Genomic DNA, 15,548 nt, shown 5'->3' on the forward strand with positions numbered 1-15,548 from the left:
AAGACACAATTCATCTTTAAATTAGCTTTATAAGTTTCCTTCTGGAGATGCCCTCTTGAAGTACAGTGGTTCACAGCTTATTTCAACCACCGCCTTTTCAGAAATAAAAACGAATATAACATTGAAATAAAAACACATATCAAAAAAATGTTATTGTCATTTTAGAGACTATGTCCAAATAAACAGAAAATTAATTTTATTCAATTCTCATAAAAATGAAACGGAATCTTATTTGATAAAAATTTAAAATAAAGGAACTTTAGTTGTCACAGCTTATTTCAACCACCTTACAAAAATTTAATAAAAGCGAATTTGTATGGGTTCGTTACTAATATTAGAACTTTGTATGACCTCCTCTTTTATTAATAACAGCTTTGAGTCTCTTCTGCATGGATTCTACTAATTTCCGAGTAGTATTGGTTGTTATTTTATGCCATTCCTCCCGGAGAGCCTTTTTGAGATCATTTTTGTTCGAAATTTGATGTTTACGCACATTTTGGTCCAAAATCGCCCACAAATTTTCAATGACATTGAGATCCGGCGATTGGGGAGGTGGCGCCATCAGATGAGGACAGTTCCAAATCAACCATGTCTGCACAATACCTGACTTATATTTGGGGTCGTTGTCTTGGTAAAATCGAAATTCATCTTTTACTCCTAATTTATCCGCACTTTGTAGCAAGTTCGACTTTAAAATATCGAGGTACTTATACTTGTCCATAGTACTCTCAACAAATTCAAGGCTTCCGACACCTTTCGCAGACATACATGCCCAAACCATAACGCTACCACCGCCATGTTTAACCGTAGCCTTTAAGTTTTTATTTTGTAGTTCTGTATTAGCCTTACGACAAACATATTTTTGACCATCAGAGCCAAAAATATTGAATTTAGACTCGTCCGCAAATATTACTTGCTCCCAAAATGCGAAGTCTTTGCTAATATGTTCTTTGGCGAATTTCAATCTGGCTTGTTGGTTCTTTTTAGAAATGAAAGGCTTTTTTCTAGCAACTCTACCATGCAAATCTTGGTTTCGCAGCACACGACGAATAGTTTCTGCACAGCATTCTTTATTTAGTTCATTTTTGACCTGTGCAACAATTTTTGGTGCCGACAATTTTGGATCTTTTTTAATTTTTCGAACAATATACCGCTCGTCAGATTCGTTAAATATTTTGTTTGGGGCATTTCTGCCCTTATCGTGAATTCTATTTTCACGAACAAATCGTGTTATTATACTTTGGATAGTTGAGTCACTTAAGCAGACCATTTCTGCAATTTTTCGCCGAGAATGGCCTTTTTTATAATGCTGCAGAACCAATTCTCGCTGTTCTATGGTGGTACGTCGTCCCATATTAAAAAAAATTGCGGCCGTATCACTTGAATGACGAAATCATACTAATTAACTTATGTAGATCATTGCAAAAACTACAATGTACACACACGCACAAAAAGTACCGTTATACAAATGAATGTGTAACATAAAATTCATTAGAAATTTGCTGGTTGAAATAAGCAGTGGTGTAGATATTACACTCGCAAAGACTTTTTACGCTCTCTCTCTCGCAGTGGGCATGATTTTTTGTTTCATTTTTTACACAGTTTCTTTAAACAGGGCTAAGGTCATTTGAGGATAAAAAGATGTTTATCTATTTTACTCCACGCCACAGTTTTAATGACTTATATTCACGAATTAAAGGTGGTTGAAATAAGCTGTGAACCACTGTACATACATACATATCATATTTATAATGAAAAGTATATTATACACATATTCCCATAGATGTTTGACAAACCTAAAAATATGCCACGATAGTGGCATTGAAAGCGCCTTTCATAGAAAACGTGCCAAAGTCAGCAGCACGTGAATACCAAAAGCCACTGAGAGAAAATAAAAGCAAAAATAAAAAAACAACAACAACACCCAATGAAATGTTAGGGGTTTGAATGCATGTGCTTTATATACTACAGATAAACATGTAAGAGCACAATAAAAGCCGGTTGCTGTGGGTGAAAGAGTATAAAAAAAACTGAATACCTGAAATGCTCTCTCTCTATCTCTTGGTTTCTTATTCTCTGCAACATTATGTGAATTCATTTGTCTACAACTTGTCTGAAAAGGAAGGTAAAAGCAATTTCTAGTCAGTTGTTTAAGTGCGGTAGAACCGAACAACACTTGCTCTCAAGAACAATATATTAAGCAAAAAGTTTTTGTAATCGAGGCACTTGTTCAATTGAATTTATTTTTTAGTTATATAAAAACAAATAAATGTTTTTTTCTAGTAATAAAAAAGTGTTTAATGAAAATTACATTGTCTACAAAATAATATAAATGAAGTGATTAACAACTTATGTAATAATTGTGTAATGGAAAACGTAAAAGCTAAAAAATCCATTAATTATAAAAAATAAAGTTACCAACATTTGTGTAGTGGTACATAATAGTACTATAGTGAAAACTCCCCCTTTAGTTGGTGTCACGCAATTTCGGGTATGATTTTTGGTTTAACTATAATACCTCACACTTTCCCCCTATAATGTAGTAGAAAGAAAAACTCCTATTATAGATATAAAACCACCTTAAATAAATTGTTTGGGACTTTAGATGAAAATGCAGATAAACCCCCCGTCATACATAACTATTCTTACATGAGTATTTGTACATTTGTAAGAACGTACTATATAGTATATGACTTTGGGCTACCACGCCGTTTCATTGTATTGGTAAATTGTTTTGGTGAATTGCCCAAAAGTATGCATTGATTTTACCTTGCCCTTTTTAAGGCCCCAGAAGTAGGCAAGTGGAAAAATAATAAATTATTGAACCTTTGTGACTATTATTGGTATGGCCTCTAACTGGGCGCAAAGAAAAAGAAAAATTTATGAAAAAAGAAAACCAAAAAAAAAACTTGAAAACTTAAAAATTAACAATTCTTGCAGTTTTAAAATAGATATAGGTTTCGTTAGTACTGCTACATTTTAAATTGAATTAAATATGAGTATTGTAACACACTGTTTCCACGTGAACATGAAAAACACCCCATCTCACACTTCTAACACCCCAAAGAAAATCCTTATATGGTCATTATATATATGTAAAGATGGAGCTTGTTTGTTTTTCTCTTTATTTTTTTACATCCCCTTTGGTACTCGCTCTCTTTGTTACCACCCTTAGTTTGGCTTTTGTCGAAGAATGTTTTATGACATTTGTGTCTTGTAGCTAACTTTTTTCTACGTTGGTCATTAATAGAGATTGGCTTGGCTGTGATATCCATGTGCAATTGACATTGAAAATAATTTGGATGTTGTGTTCTTCTTTCACATGTACATCTTTCATGGTTTTGAATAGAAAATTTATTGCGCTAAGATTTTGCTTACAATTGAGAAGACAATTATTCTTGGCAAAAAAAAAACTTTGGATTTATACTCGATAAAACTGCTCTTCTATTGGAACATATACACCGGAAAAAAAAACTTTACAAGATCCAAACACGTTTTTTTAGTTTATTTATTTTTTAGAGGTTGATTTAAAAACATTTTATTTATTTATTTATTGGCATATTTATTATAATTAAAATTACAATAAATAAAAAGAAGATGAGGGTATATTAACTTTGTCATTCCCTTTGTAACACATCGAAATATAGGTCGTAAACCCAATAAAGTGTATATATTCTGGTTCGTGGTGAAATCGATATAGCTATATCCGTCCATCCGTGGAAATCACGCTAACTACCGAACGAAACAAGCTATCGAATTGAAACTTAGCACAAGTAGTTTTATATTGATGTAGGTCGGATGGTATTGCAAATAGGCCATATCGGACCACGTTTACGTATAGCATCCATACAAACCGACCCCCAGATTTGGCTTGCGGAGGCTCTAGGAGGAGGAAATTTGATCAGATCTATTTGAAATTTGGTACGTGGTGTTAGTATATGACCTCTAACTCCCATGCAAAAATTGGTCAATATCGGTCTATATATATATAGCCCCCATATAAACCGATCCCCAGATTTTGGAGGAGCAAAATTCATCCGATCCGGGTGAAATTTGGTACGTGGTGTTAGTATATAGTCTCTAACAACCATGAAAAAAATTATCCATATCGGTTCATAATTGTATATAGCCCCCATATGAAGCGACCACCCTATTTAAATTCTGGCTTTCTAATTAATTAATTATTTGTAGACTTCTCTATATATACCGGCCAAGAACTGAATTATATACACACAAAGAAATAATTCTTTCCTCTCAAACGAAATTTTAGACAAACAAAGTTCGTTGCTCATTTGCTTTTCGCTGTAAGGAAGTTTATTTGGAAGAAAAGTATATTCTTTTTGTGATAAACGTTTATTCTTTTCCAGGATGTAAAAACAATTTCGTAGACTACCTCAAAAAAAAAAAAAAAAAAAAAATCATTGTTTTCTTGCTAATTGCATTTTCCCTCACATCCACGAGGTTTTTTAGTTCTTAACACCTTTTCCTGTAATACCAACAATGTAGAAGAAATTATACAATTTTATACATTTTTAAAATTTTTTTACCTTTCGCCCGCACGGAGAATCGAACCGCGGACCATGCACTTTGTAAGCCAACACACTAACCACTGAGCTATGTACCTGTTATGGTCATCAATAGATAATTATCCATATAAGCTATATTTATATAGCATAGCTTACGGCGCCCACGAATCGAATAAACAAAGTTTATTTAACAGAAACAAACATTTAGTTTGGCACCGTGGAGCAGTGGTTGCTACGTCCGACTTGCATGCCAAGGGTCGTGGGTTCGATCCCTGCCTCGACCAAAGTTTTTTTTTTACATATATTCCAGATATATTCGGATGATTCCGAAAAAATGTTCAACATTACATTGCACTATATTAAATTGTGAACTGTAAAATGTGTCTTATTAAAGACCTAAAGTCAGAAAAGAACAGTGTTTGATGGACTGGACGAAATGGACTGTGTTGTTGTTTCAAAAATAACTTTTTTTATTTGAAAAATAAAAATTTTGTAACAAACGAATTTTTTTGGTGATAAAAGTTAAAAATTTTCGAAGCAATTCAAAAAACTCTAACAAAAGAAAAACGTTTTCGGTACACGTTTTCCAAACGTTTTTTTTTTCTTTGCGTGTAAGATTCGGCCTGGCCGAACTTACGGCCGTATATACTAGTTCTTACTCTTGTCCCCAAATTGGGGCGCTCTTGTCCCCAACAATCAAATTAAATTAAAATTTCTCACAAAAATCCCGATACATTTTTGACAAGTTTTTATGAAAAAAATGTTTTTATGAAAACAGTTGGTTTAGCAGTTTTTGTTTTGCTAAAATACTCAAACAATCAGACGCACTTCTGAAAGTCCGTAATTTGCTGAAATTTTGGGCTGATCCGAATAAAATTATAAATTAACTCCGATTATCTGGTAAGAAAATTATTATTGCTGTAAGCATATGACGTCAATATTATTTTCAGTGTAAGTGGTTTAACCGTAGTGTGAAATACCGTTCGGACTCAGCTATAAGGATGTCCATTGTCAATGAGTTTAAGAGTGAATCGGGCAGCACTCATCACAATGGACAGAATAATCTAAGTGAGCCAAAAACAAGTAAGGAAAGTCTAACGTCGGGCGGGGCCGACTTTATTATACCCTGCACCACTTTGTAGATCTAAATTTTCGTTACCATATCACATCCGTCAAATGTGTTGGGTGCTATATATAAAGGTTTGTCCCAAATACATACATTTACATATCACTCGATTTGGACAGAATTTGATAGACTTACAAAATCTATAGACTCAAAATTTAAGTTGGCTAATGCACTAGGGTGGAACACAAATTTGTAAAAAAAATATGGGAAACATTTAAATCTGAAGCAATTTTAAGGAAACTTCGCAAAATTTTATTTATGATTTATCGCTCGATATATATGTATTAGAAGTTTAGGAAAATTAGAGTCATTTTTACAACTTTTCGACTAAGCAGTGGCGATTTAACAAGGAAAATGTTGGTATTTTGACCATTTTTGTCGAAATCAGAAAACATATATATGGGAGCTATATCTAAATCTGAACCGATTTCAATCAAATTTGGCACACATGACTATATTACTAATTGTACTCCTAGTGCAAAATTTCAACCAAATTGGGCTAAAACTCTGGCTTCTGGGGCCATATAAGTCCATATCGGGCGAAAAATATATATGGAAGCTGTATCTAAATCTGAAACGATTTCAATCAAATTTGGCACACATGACTATACTACCAATTGTACTCCTTGTGCAAAATTTCAAGCTAATCGGGATAAAACTCTGGCTTCTGGGTCCATATAAGTGCATATCGGGCGAAAGATATATATGGGAGCTATATCTAAATCTGAATCGATTTCAACCAAATTTGGCATGCATAGCTACAATGCTAAATCTACTCCCTGTTCAAAATTTCAACCAAATTGGGCCAAAACTCTGGCTTTTAGGACCATATTAGTCCATATCGGGCGAAAGATATATATTGGAGCTATATCTAAATCTGAACCGATTTCAATCAAATTTTGCACACTTGACTATACTACTAATTGTACTCCTAGTGCAAAATTTCAACCAAATTCGGCTAAAAATCTGGCTTCTGGGGCCATAGAAGTCCATATCGGGCGAAAGATATATATGGGAGCTATATCTAAATCTGAACCGATTTCAATCAAATTTAGCACACTTGACTATACGAATAAGTGTTATGTTTGTACAAAATTTCAAGCAAATCGGTATAAAACTCTGGCTGCTGGGTCCATATTAGTGCATATCGGGCGAAAGATATATATGGGAGCTATATCTAAATCTGAACCGATTTCTTCCAAAATCAATAGGGTTCTATTCTTACCCAAATTAGGAACATGTGCCAAATTAGAAGGCGATTGGACTTAAATTGCGACCTAGACTTTGATCACAAAAATGTGTTCACAGACAGACGGACGGACGGGCAGACGGACATGGTTATATCGACTCAGGAACCCACCCTGAGCATTATTGCCAAAGACACCATGTGTCTATCTCGTCTCCTTCTGGGTGTTACAAACATATGCACTAACTTATAATACCCTGTTCCACAGTGTGGCGCAGGGTATAAATATCGGGATGTACCTAACCCAATAACTCAAAGTTTTAAAAATCATGGTCTAAATGTAACTTTCTTTTATTTAAGATTTCTTTATTTAAAAATTTGTCCTTAATATATTATATTAAGTAAAATTTTTTTTAAGTGTACATTTAAGTAGACACTGTGTTCAAAACAATTTTTAACCAGATTTTCTTTAATTTCTGGAAAATCGAATTAACTAGTTGTATGTGTGCTGAAATAAACTTCTTTGGAAAACTTGTTATAAATTACGAGCTCGATTTTTTTCTGTGTAGTTGAAATGACAAACTGCTCTCAAAAATCACTTGTATGATGCTCCTCATGAAATACCATATGATTGGGAATAATGGAAAGCCAAATAATAGCACGAAATGACTACCCCTTTGAATAACGATAACATTTAAATCATTATTACTCATTGTTTGAAATCAAAAATATATACACAAATGACTAAACACCAAAACAATTAACCAAATCTGGAACTTCAATACATGAGAGCCCATAGAAAAATAATAAAAATGACTTAATTTTATTTTGTTAATAACATTCTCGCGAATCGATTTAGTTTCTAGATTACACTCCAAACAACACATAAAAGCGTAGATAAAATAATAACTGAAAGGGAGCTATTTAAAATATGTTAGATGGACTGTGTACTGATGATGAAATAAAACCGTTAGTGCCACATTGCCGTAGCAAAAAATATTATCTCTAATAAGATACACTCATAGAAAAAAGTCTGCCAAAACAGCAGTCGATGTCTGCTGTTATATTTTTGTACTTAAGGGTCTAATGGACAACAAATTATATAATTTTCCCCCAAAGCATAATATACTTACACACGGTGACTGCTTTCCCTTTTTCAGCTGTCCCTACTAACAAATTTCTTTGGGTGTACACTCAAACATTTTTCTTATTTGTAACAGCAAAAAAGTTAGACTAAAACAGCAGTTTTTGTCTGCTGAAAAATACAACGGTTTTTGTACTTATAAAAGCAAACAATTTTCTTTGTTAAAAATGCAAACAAATACTGACTTTGAGTGAAAACAATTTATTTCACATATATCCTCCACCTTAGGATGGGGGGGTATATTAACTTTGTCATTTCGTTTTCAACACATCGAAATATTGCTCTAAGACCCCTTAAAGTATATACAGTATGTCAAGAAAGTGTTTAGACAATAGGATAAAAATTATGTTTTGTTTAATTTAATTTTAATTAATTTTAATTTTAAAAAATATTTTATTATGTATTTTGCAAAGTATACATACATACAGTACACAGCATTGCTGCAAAAAAAATATAAAATATTTAATATTTCAATTATTTCTGGAATTTGAAATATTTGGCAATGTCAAAAGACTTTCTTAAAATTCTGAGTTGATCCAAGCATGTCCGTCCGTCCGTCTGTTGAAATCACGCTAACTTCCGAACGAAAAAAACTATCGACTTGAAACTTGGCTTGTTATTGATGTAGGTCGGATGGTATTGCAAATGGGCCATATCGGACTACCTTTAGCCTCCATATAAACCGACCCCCATATTTGGCTTGCGGAGCCTCTTAGACAATTTGGTTCGTGGTGTTAGTATAGCCCCCATATAAACCGATCCCCAGTTTTAAGCTCCGGAGCCCCTTGGAGGAACAAAATTCATCCGATCCGGTTCAAATTTGGTACGTGGTGTTAATATATAGTCTCTAACAACCATGCAAAAATTGGTCTATATCGGTTCATAAATATAAACCGATCCCCAGAGCCTCTTGGAGGAGCAACTTTCATCCGATCCGGTTGAAATTTGGTACATGGTATTAGTATATGGTATCTAATATCCATGCAAAAATTGGTCTATATCGGTCCATAATTATATATAGCCCCATATAAACCGATCCCCAGATGTGACCTCCGGAGCCTCTTGGAGGAGCAAAATTCATCCGATCCGGTTGAAATTTGGTACGTGGTGTTAGTATATAGTCTCGAACAACCATGCAAAAATTGGTCAATATCGGTCCATAATTATATATAGCCCCCATACAAACCCATCCCCAAATTTGACCTCCGGAGCCTCTTGGAGGAGCAAAATTCATCCAATCTGGCTAAAATTTGGTAAGTGATCCCCAACTTTTTTCAATCTGGCTCTCTAATTACCGCACAAAAGTTCTTATTGGTTCGTATTTATTTGTAGACTTATCTATATATACCGGTCAATAACTGAATTATATACGTATTTCATCTGTTTTTAGACCCACCACCATAGAATGGTGACGGGGGGTATAATAAGTTTGTCATTCCGTTTGTAACACATCGAAATGTCGATTTCCGACTATATAAAGTATATATATTCTTGATCAGGGAGAAATTCTAAGACGATATAACGATGTCCGTCTGTCTGTCTGTTGTAATCACGCTACAGTCTTCAATAATGAAGCAATCGTGCTGAAATTTTGCACAAACTCGTCTTTTGTCTGCAGGCAGGTCAAGTTCGAAGATGGGCTATATCGGTTTTGATATAGTCCCATATAAACCGACGAAGTTTTTATCCAATTTGCCTGAAATTTGAAATCTAGAGGTATTTTATGACTATAAAGAGGTGTGCCAAAAATGGTGAGTATCGGTCCATGTTTTGGTATAGCCCCCATATAGACCGATCTCCCGATTTTACTTCTTGGGCTTATAGAAACCTCAGTTTTTATGTAGGACCACAAATACATGTGCCAACAATTGTGAGTATCGGTCCATGTTTTGGCATGGTCTCCATATAAAACGACCTCCCAATTTGGGGTTTTGGGCTTATAGAAACCGTAGTTTTTATCCAATTTGTCTGAAATTGGAAATCTAGAGGTATTTTAGGACCATAAAGAGGTGTGCCGAAAATGGTGAGAATCGGTCCATATTTTGGTCTAGCCCCAATATAGACCGATTTCCCGATTTTACTTCTTGGGCTTCTAGAATCCGAAGTTTTTATCCTATTGGCCTGAAATTGGAAATCTAGAGGTATTTTCGGGCCATAAAGTGGTGTGCCGAAAACGGTGAGTATCGGTCCATATTTTAGTATAGCCCCTTGGGTTCCTTGGGTTTCTAGAAACCGTAGTTTTTATCTGATTTGCCTGAAATTGTAAATATTCTGGTATTTTAGGCTCACAAAAACGTGTATCGTATTAAGTTTTTATCGGTCCATTTGGTAATGCCTCCATATAGACCGACTTCACTTCTTGAGGGTGTAGAAGGCGCACTGATCATGAAAATTGCTTGAAACTCAAGGTAAAATTTCCAGATTTTACTTCTACAGATTTAAGATATCAAATCAAGACGTTATTTTATAATTTTCTTGCACACTTACAAGAGATGTTAATGATTCCTCTAAAACTCAAACAAAAATGGCTCTTATAAATCCAGAATCTGATATAGTCCTCATAGGTGAAATCTTTAAATTTATCTTCGGGAAGTGTACTCAAGTCCTCCTGAAATTTCAAAGGAAACCCTAATATTTGGTTCATGGTGGTGGGTATTTAAGATTCGGCCCGGCCGAACTTAGTGCTGTATATACTTGTTTTTTTTTTTTTCTAATATAAACCACGTATAGACTAACTTATACTTTAGAAAACGATGCTAAGAATATTTTTAGATACCTTGCCATCGGGAAGTATTACCACAACCCAAGTAATTCGATTGTGGATGGAGGTCTTCCATGGTGGAGGGTACATAAAATTCGGCCTGACCGAACTTACGGCCTTATATACTTGTTAATAAATGTAGAATTCATAGCATTCAATGAATTACGGATATTATTAAAAAAAAAAAAAAAAACTACGAAGTTTGTTGATACACTCAAAAAATTTTGTTCTTCATTCACAGCAAGCAAGTTTGCTAAAACAGAAGTTTTTGTTTGCTGATAAAGGGAAAACAGTAGCATGTAGTTGTTTCAGCAAACATCCGTTAGTTGAAACAGCAAACATTTTTCTCCGGTGGCTATTTCAGCAAGGATATTTGTCAAACATTTTTAGCCAACATGTTTGCTAATTCAACAGGATTTGTTTGCTATTTTAATTAACGGATCTTTGTTGAAACATTGACACCTTTCCATTTTTCAGCAGACAAAAACAGCACTGCCATTTCTTGCTCCCACTTACGGTTACGGCTCTGCCTGCTCTTGCACAAAAATATCTCTGGTTCTCACGCCTGCATTTGAGAGATAATAATATTAGTAGCTACAAGTCGTCGACTTTTGAGCCATAAACGTGATAAGAGAAATGTATGATCTCAGCAATAGTAAAGGCAATAACAGGCAAAGGTTAATCGTCGTTCATTCTATAAAGCGCATTGTACTTATTTTATTATTTCAATGCATTAACCATTAGTTTTAAAGTTTTCAACTTGGGGTAATACATTTCGGTGTTTAATTCTTCCTAAGAAAGTGATTGATAACTTTTGAATGATATAACTTTTGTCAATCGGGTAATGATAAAAACAACGAGAAATTCCCTTTAAGTCTTAAGTTATGGGTACAAATTTCATTATTTTCAATGCTATAATTAAGTGTTTATTGAACTTGATTGTGTGTATGCGTGTGTTTTTGTAGAACAAAGATTATTTAATTTGCGGACATGAATGTTTGTGTGTGTGTGTTTATAGTTATGAAACAACTATAAAACTATAGATAATTAGGGAAATTTGTTAAGTCTTTTTATCGACTTTTTAGGTTGTACATGATACGGGCATAAAGTTTTTACAATTACATAAAGTTGTTACAATTACAAAACAAATTGGTAGCATAAACAGCAGAAAAAATGCGTAAGTTTTGGGCTTACTGCAACAGTAATTCTCTTATCACCCACACTCAAAAAAAGTGAACCCTACATTTCACTAAAGCTGATTTAATTCTATTTTAGTTCACGAAATTATTACGTCTTAAGAAAGTTTCCATGACTTTAATAATTTTTTGCTTACTTTAGTTGAATTAACTAAAGCAGGGGAAAATGATACACAAAGGAAGCGTAAAGATTAACTAAATTCGTGTATCTCACAAAATAGTTCAGAATTTCTTAAAATTTGTAAATTTTACCAATAATGCGCCCATCATGAACAATGGACTGAATAGTCTAAGTGAGCCTGAATCTTAATCGGGCTGCCACTTTAACCTAACCATCATGAACTTCGTATGACACCAAAGACATTCTTGCAATTTTGAACACTAATTTTTTCCCTCAAACTACAAAATTTTCTTTAAGAAGTTAATAAATTCTAATAAATTTTCCTGAATTTGTCGAAAAATATTTACTTATTTTTGTGATATCGGAGTGGTGTCGGCGTTTGTAATACTGTTCAGTTAAAATTTTCAAAAAATATTCAAAATTTTCTAAAACTAACCAAATTTTTTCTTTATGATGGGTTCACTGTGCAGCAAAAAAAAATTGGAAGTTGTTCCACAAACATTTGTTTTGAAGCGTATCCCGGAATCCCCCATCAATTTCTTTCCATTTTCGATGGAGTCCTTTTAGACAAGTTTACAAACATTTTTTTAAAGCGCATCCCGGGATCCCCTATCGATTTTTTCCACTTCCTTTTGGAAAAGTCTTAGAAAGTAAGGAATTAGGCCGTTTTAAGTGAAAATTAATATTTTGGACAATTAAATTTCGCAAAAAGAATAGAAAATCAATAAAAAGGGGGAAAAATTAAAAAAAAATATCCCCGCTGGGATTCGAACCTGTGCCGTTTGATTTTTTCACTTCCATGGAAGTTCTTTTGAGAAGGTTTTGCAAATTGCGAGAATTTTTAATTTTTTGTTGATTTTTAATAAAAAAATATATTTATACAATATACGAAAAAAAAAATAAATAAAAACGATGTATAACATAAAAAACATATTTTTTTAGAAAACTATTTAATAAAAAAAAATTGACGCTGGTGAGATTTGAACAAGCGTTTTTTATTTTTTATTGATAATAATAATGAACATCTCAGGAAGTAGTTAGAATGTCATGCCGTGGTGTCATATTAGGTTCATATCACAAACAATTGAATAGACGTTTTGATTCATCGTGTTCAATGGCGGACTGTGCTAAGGCATTCTGTTTTGGTGCCAACAGACCCAGGTTCAATTTGTAAAAATTTGATAATAACAAAATAAAAGTGTTACAAAAAATACTGATAAAAATAAAAAGTGAAATTGAAAAAAAAAAAAATTTGTTTTTTAACTTTTTAAATTTCTTCATCCAAATGAACTTCCAACGCACAACTTCTTAAGCAATGTAAAGTATCCAAAAATTGAGTACTTCTGTCCTATGACAAGCCCATGTAAAATTCATTGGAGATGATTCAAGTTTGTACAACTTCCGGATCACAAATTGGGAATCCAAGGTACTTTTTTGGAAGCTCTTTTTTTGCTGGGAATTGTTAAAAAAAGAAAAATTTAATGTAATGAAATTACTCCTTATCACATACCGGGGAACAGCGAAGCAGATGAGTTAGCAAGGCTAGGAACTACCTTACATATTCCAGGGGAACTAGAATCTGTTGGTATGTCTTTGGCTACCTTCAAGCTCTTACTGCGTGAGAAGGCTGTCATGATGGCAAATGTTCGATGGGAGAATTGCAAGGGCTGTAACGACACCACCGTGGTGCAATGGTTAGCATGCCCGCCTTGCATACACAAGGTCGTGGGTTCGATTCCTGCTTCGACCGAACACCAAAAAGTTTTTCAGGGGTGGATTATCCCATTTCTGAGGGTTTCAAAGCTTCTCTAAGTGGTTTCACTGCACTGGAACGCCGTTCGGACTCGGCTATAAAAAGGAGGTCCCTTGTCATTGAGCTTAACATGGAATCGGGCAGCACTCAGTGATAAGACAGAAGTTCACCAATGTGGTATCACAATGGACTGAATGGACTAACCTAACCTAACGACTCCAAGCAAATATGACCCCATTTAAGCTTGAACCGCACACTAGATACGCTAGTGTTCTCAAGACGTCAGATATCACTTCTGATATCTGCAATAACGGGTCGCTGCCTGATAGGCGAATTTGCAAAAACTATTGGTGCGAAGTATAATGACTACTGTAACATATGAGCTGTCATGATGTGGAGGAAAAGGAATCAATTAAACACCTCTTGTGTGAGTGTCCTGCATTTTGTGTAAGGCGTAAGCGACTTTTAGGGGCATATAGCTTTAAATTATTGGCGGACCTGGAAAACGTTAACTTAAGCAGTCTGTTAATGTTTTTTGAACAATCTGGTTGGTTCAACAAAAGAAAATAATAGTGAAGGTTCAGTGGTTAAAACTAGAAGTACCCATATGTAATAGATACTTTTAGTTAAATGTGGTATCACAATGGTCTGAATAGTCTAAGTGAGCCTGAAACTTAATCGGGCTGCCACTTTAACCTAACCTAACCTACTCCTTATCATGAAAGAAAAAATGTGCCCATTTTTAAAGGGTGATAGGTCAAAATTTGGTCATGGGAAAACGCGTGTAATCGGTGAAATCGTTTATTTAAAAAATCAAATTAAATTTCTTTTTCAAGTTCAATTAGTACAAAATTCAGGAAAAGTATTCAGTTAGGCTTTCGCTTTTCCAAATCCGAATTGCCGGGCCTCACGCTTGACACCTGCCATCAGATTTTGTACAGCCACCTTGTCCACCTTCTTCGCCGCAGAAAACCAGTTTGCCTTGAACTGCTGCTCGTCCTTAGCAGTTTTTTTGGTCTTCTTTAGGTTCCGCTTCACAATAGCTCAGTATTTCTCAATTGGGCGGAGCTCTGGCGTGTTGGGAGGGTTCTTGTCCTTGGGAACCACCTGCACGTTGTTGGCGGCGTACCACTCCATGGCCTTTTTACCGTAATGGCAAGATGCCAAATCCGGCCAAAACAGTACGGAACAATCGTGTTTCTTCAGGAAAGGCAGCAGACGTTTATTCAAACACTCTTTCACGTAAATTTCTTGGTTGACAGTCCCGGAAGCTATGAAAATGCTGCTTTTCAAGCCACAGGTACAGATGGCTTGCCAAACCAGATATTTCTTTGCGAACTTTGACAGTTTTATGTGCTTGAAAATATCTGCTACCTTTCCCCTTCCTTTTGCCGTATAAAACTCCTGTCCCGGAAGCTGCTTGTAGTCGGTTTTGACGTAGGTTTCGTCGTCCATTACCACGCAGTCAAACTTCGTCAGCATCGTCGTGTACAGCCTCCGGGGTCGCGCTTTGGCCGTCGTATTTTGTTTATCATCGCGATTTGGAGTCACTACCTTCTTGTAAGTCGATAGTCCGGCTCGTTTTTTGGCTCGATGCACGGTTGTAGACGATACACCCAGCTTATTTGCGGCATCTCGGAGAGAGAGGTTAGGGTTTCGCTTGAAACTACCGGCAACTCTCTTTGTCGTCTCAGCGGCTTCAGGTTTTCGATTTCCCCCCGATCCATACTTCCTG

The 15,548-nt window shown here is 34.9% G+C and overlaps 1 protein-coding gene across 2 annotated transcripts in view; it reads left to right on the forward strand.

The window, feature by feature from the left end:
• Positions 1-2,145: 2,145 nt before the first annotated feature.
• Positions 2,146-15,548, forward strand: part of Hydr1 (abhydrolase domain containing Hydr1) — a 29,081-nt gene continuing 15,678 nt past the window's right edge. The window contains exon 1 of one of the 2 annotated variants that reach the window (XM_075313478.1): positions 2,146-2,491. The gene's annotated coding sequence lies outside the window, so the exon portion shown is untranslated. Of the gene's footprint in view, positions 2,492-11,443; positions 11,585-15,548 lie in introns of those variants that run through there. The other variant, XM_075313479.1, reaches the window with a different exon arrangement.

Source organism: Haematobia irritans, chromosome 5, assembly GCF_050003625.1.
Source record: "Haematobia irritans isolate KBUSLIRL chromosome 5, ASM5000362v1, whole genome shotgun sequence".
In the NCBI taxonomy this organism is placed as follows: Eukaryota; Metazoa; Arthropoda; class Insecta; order Diptera; family Muscidae; genus Haematobia; species Haematobia irritans.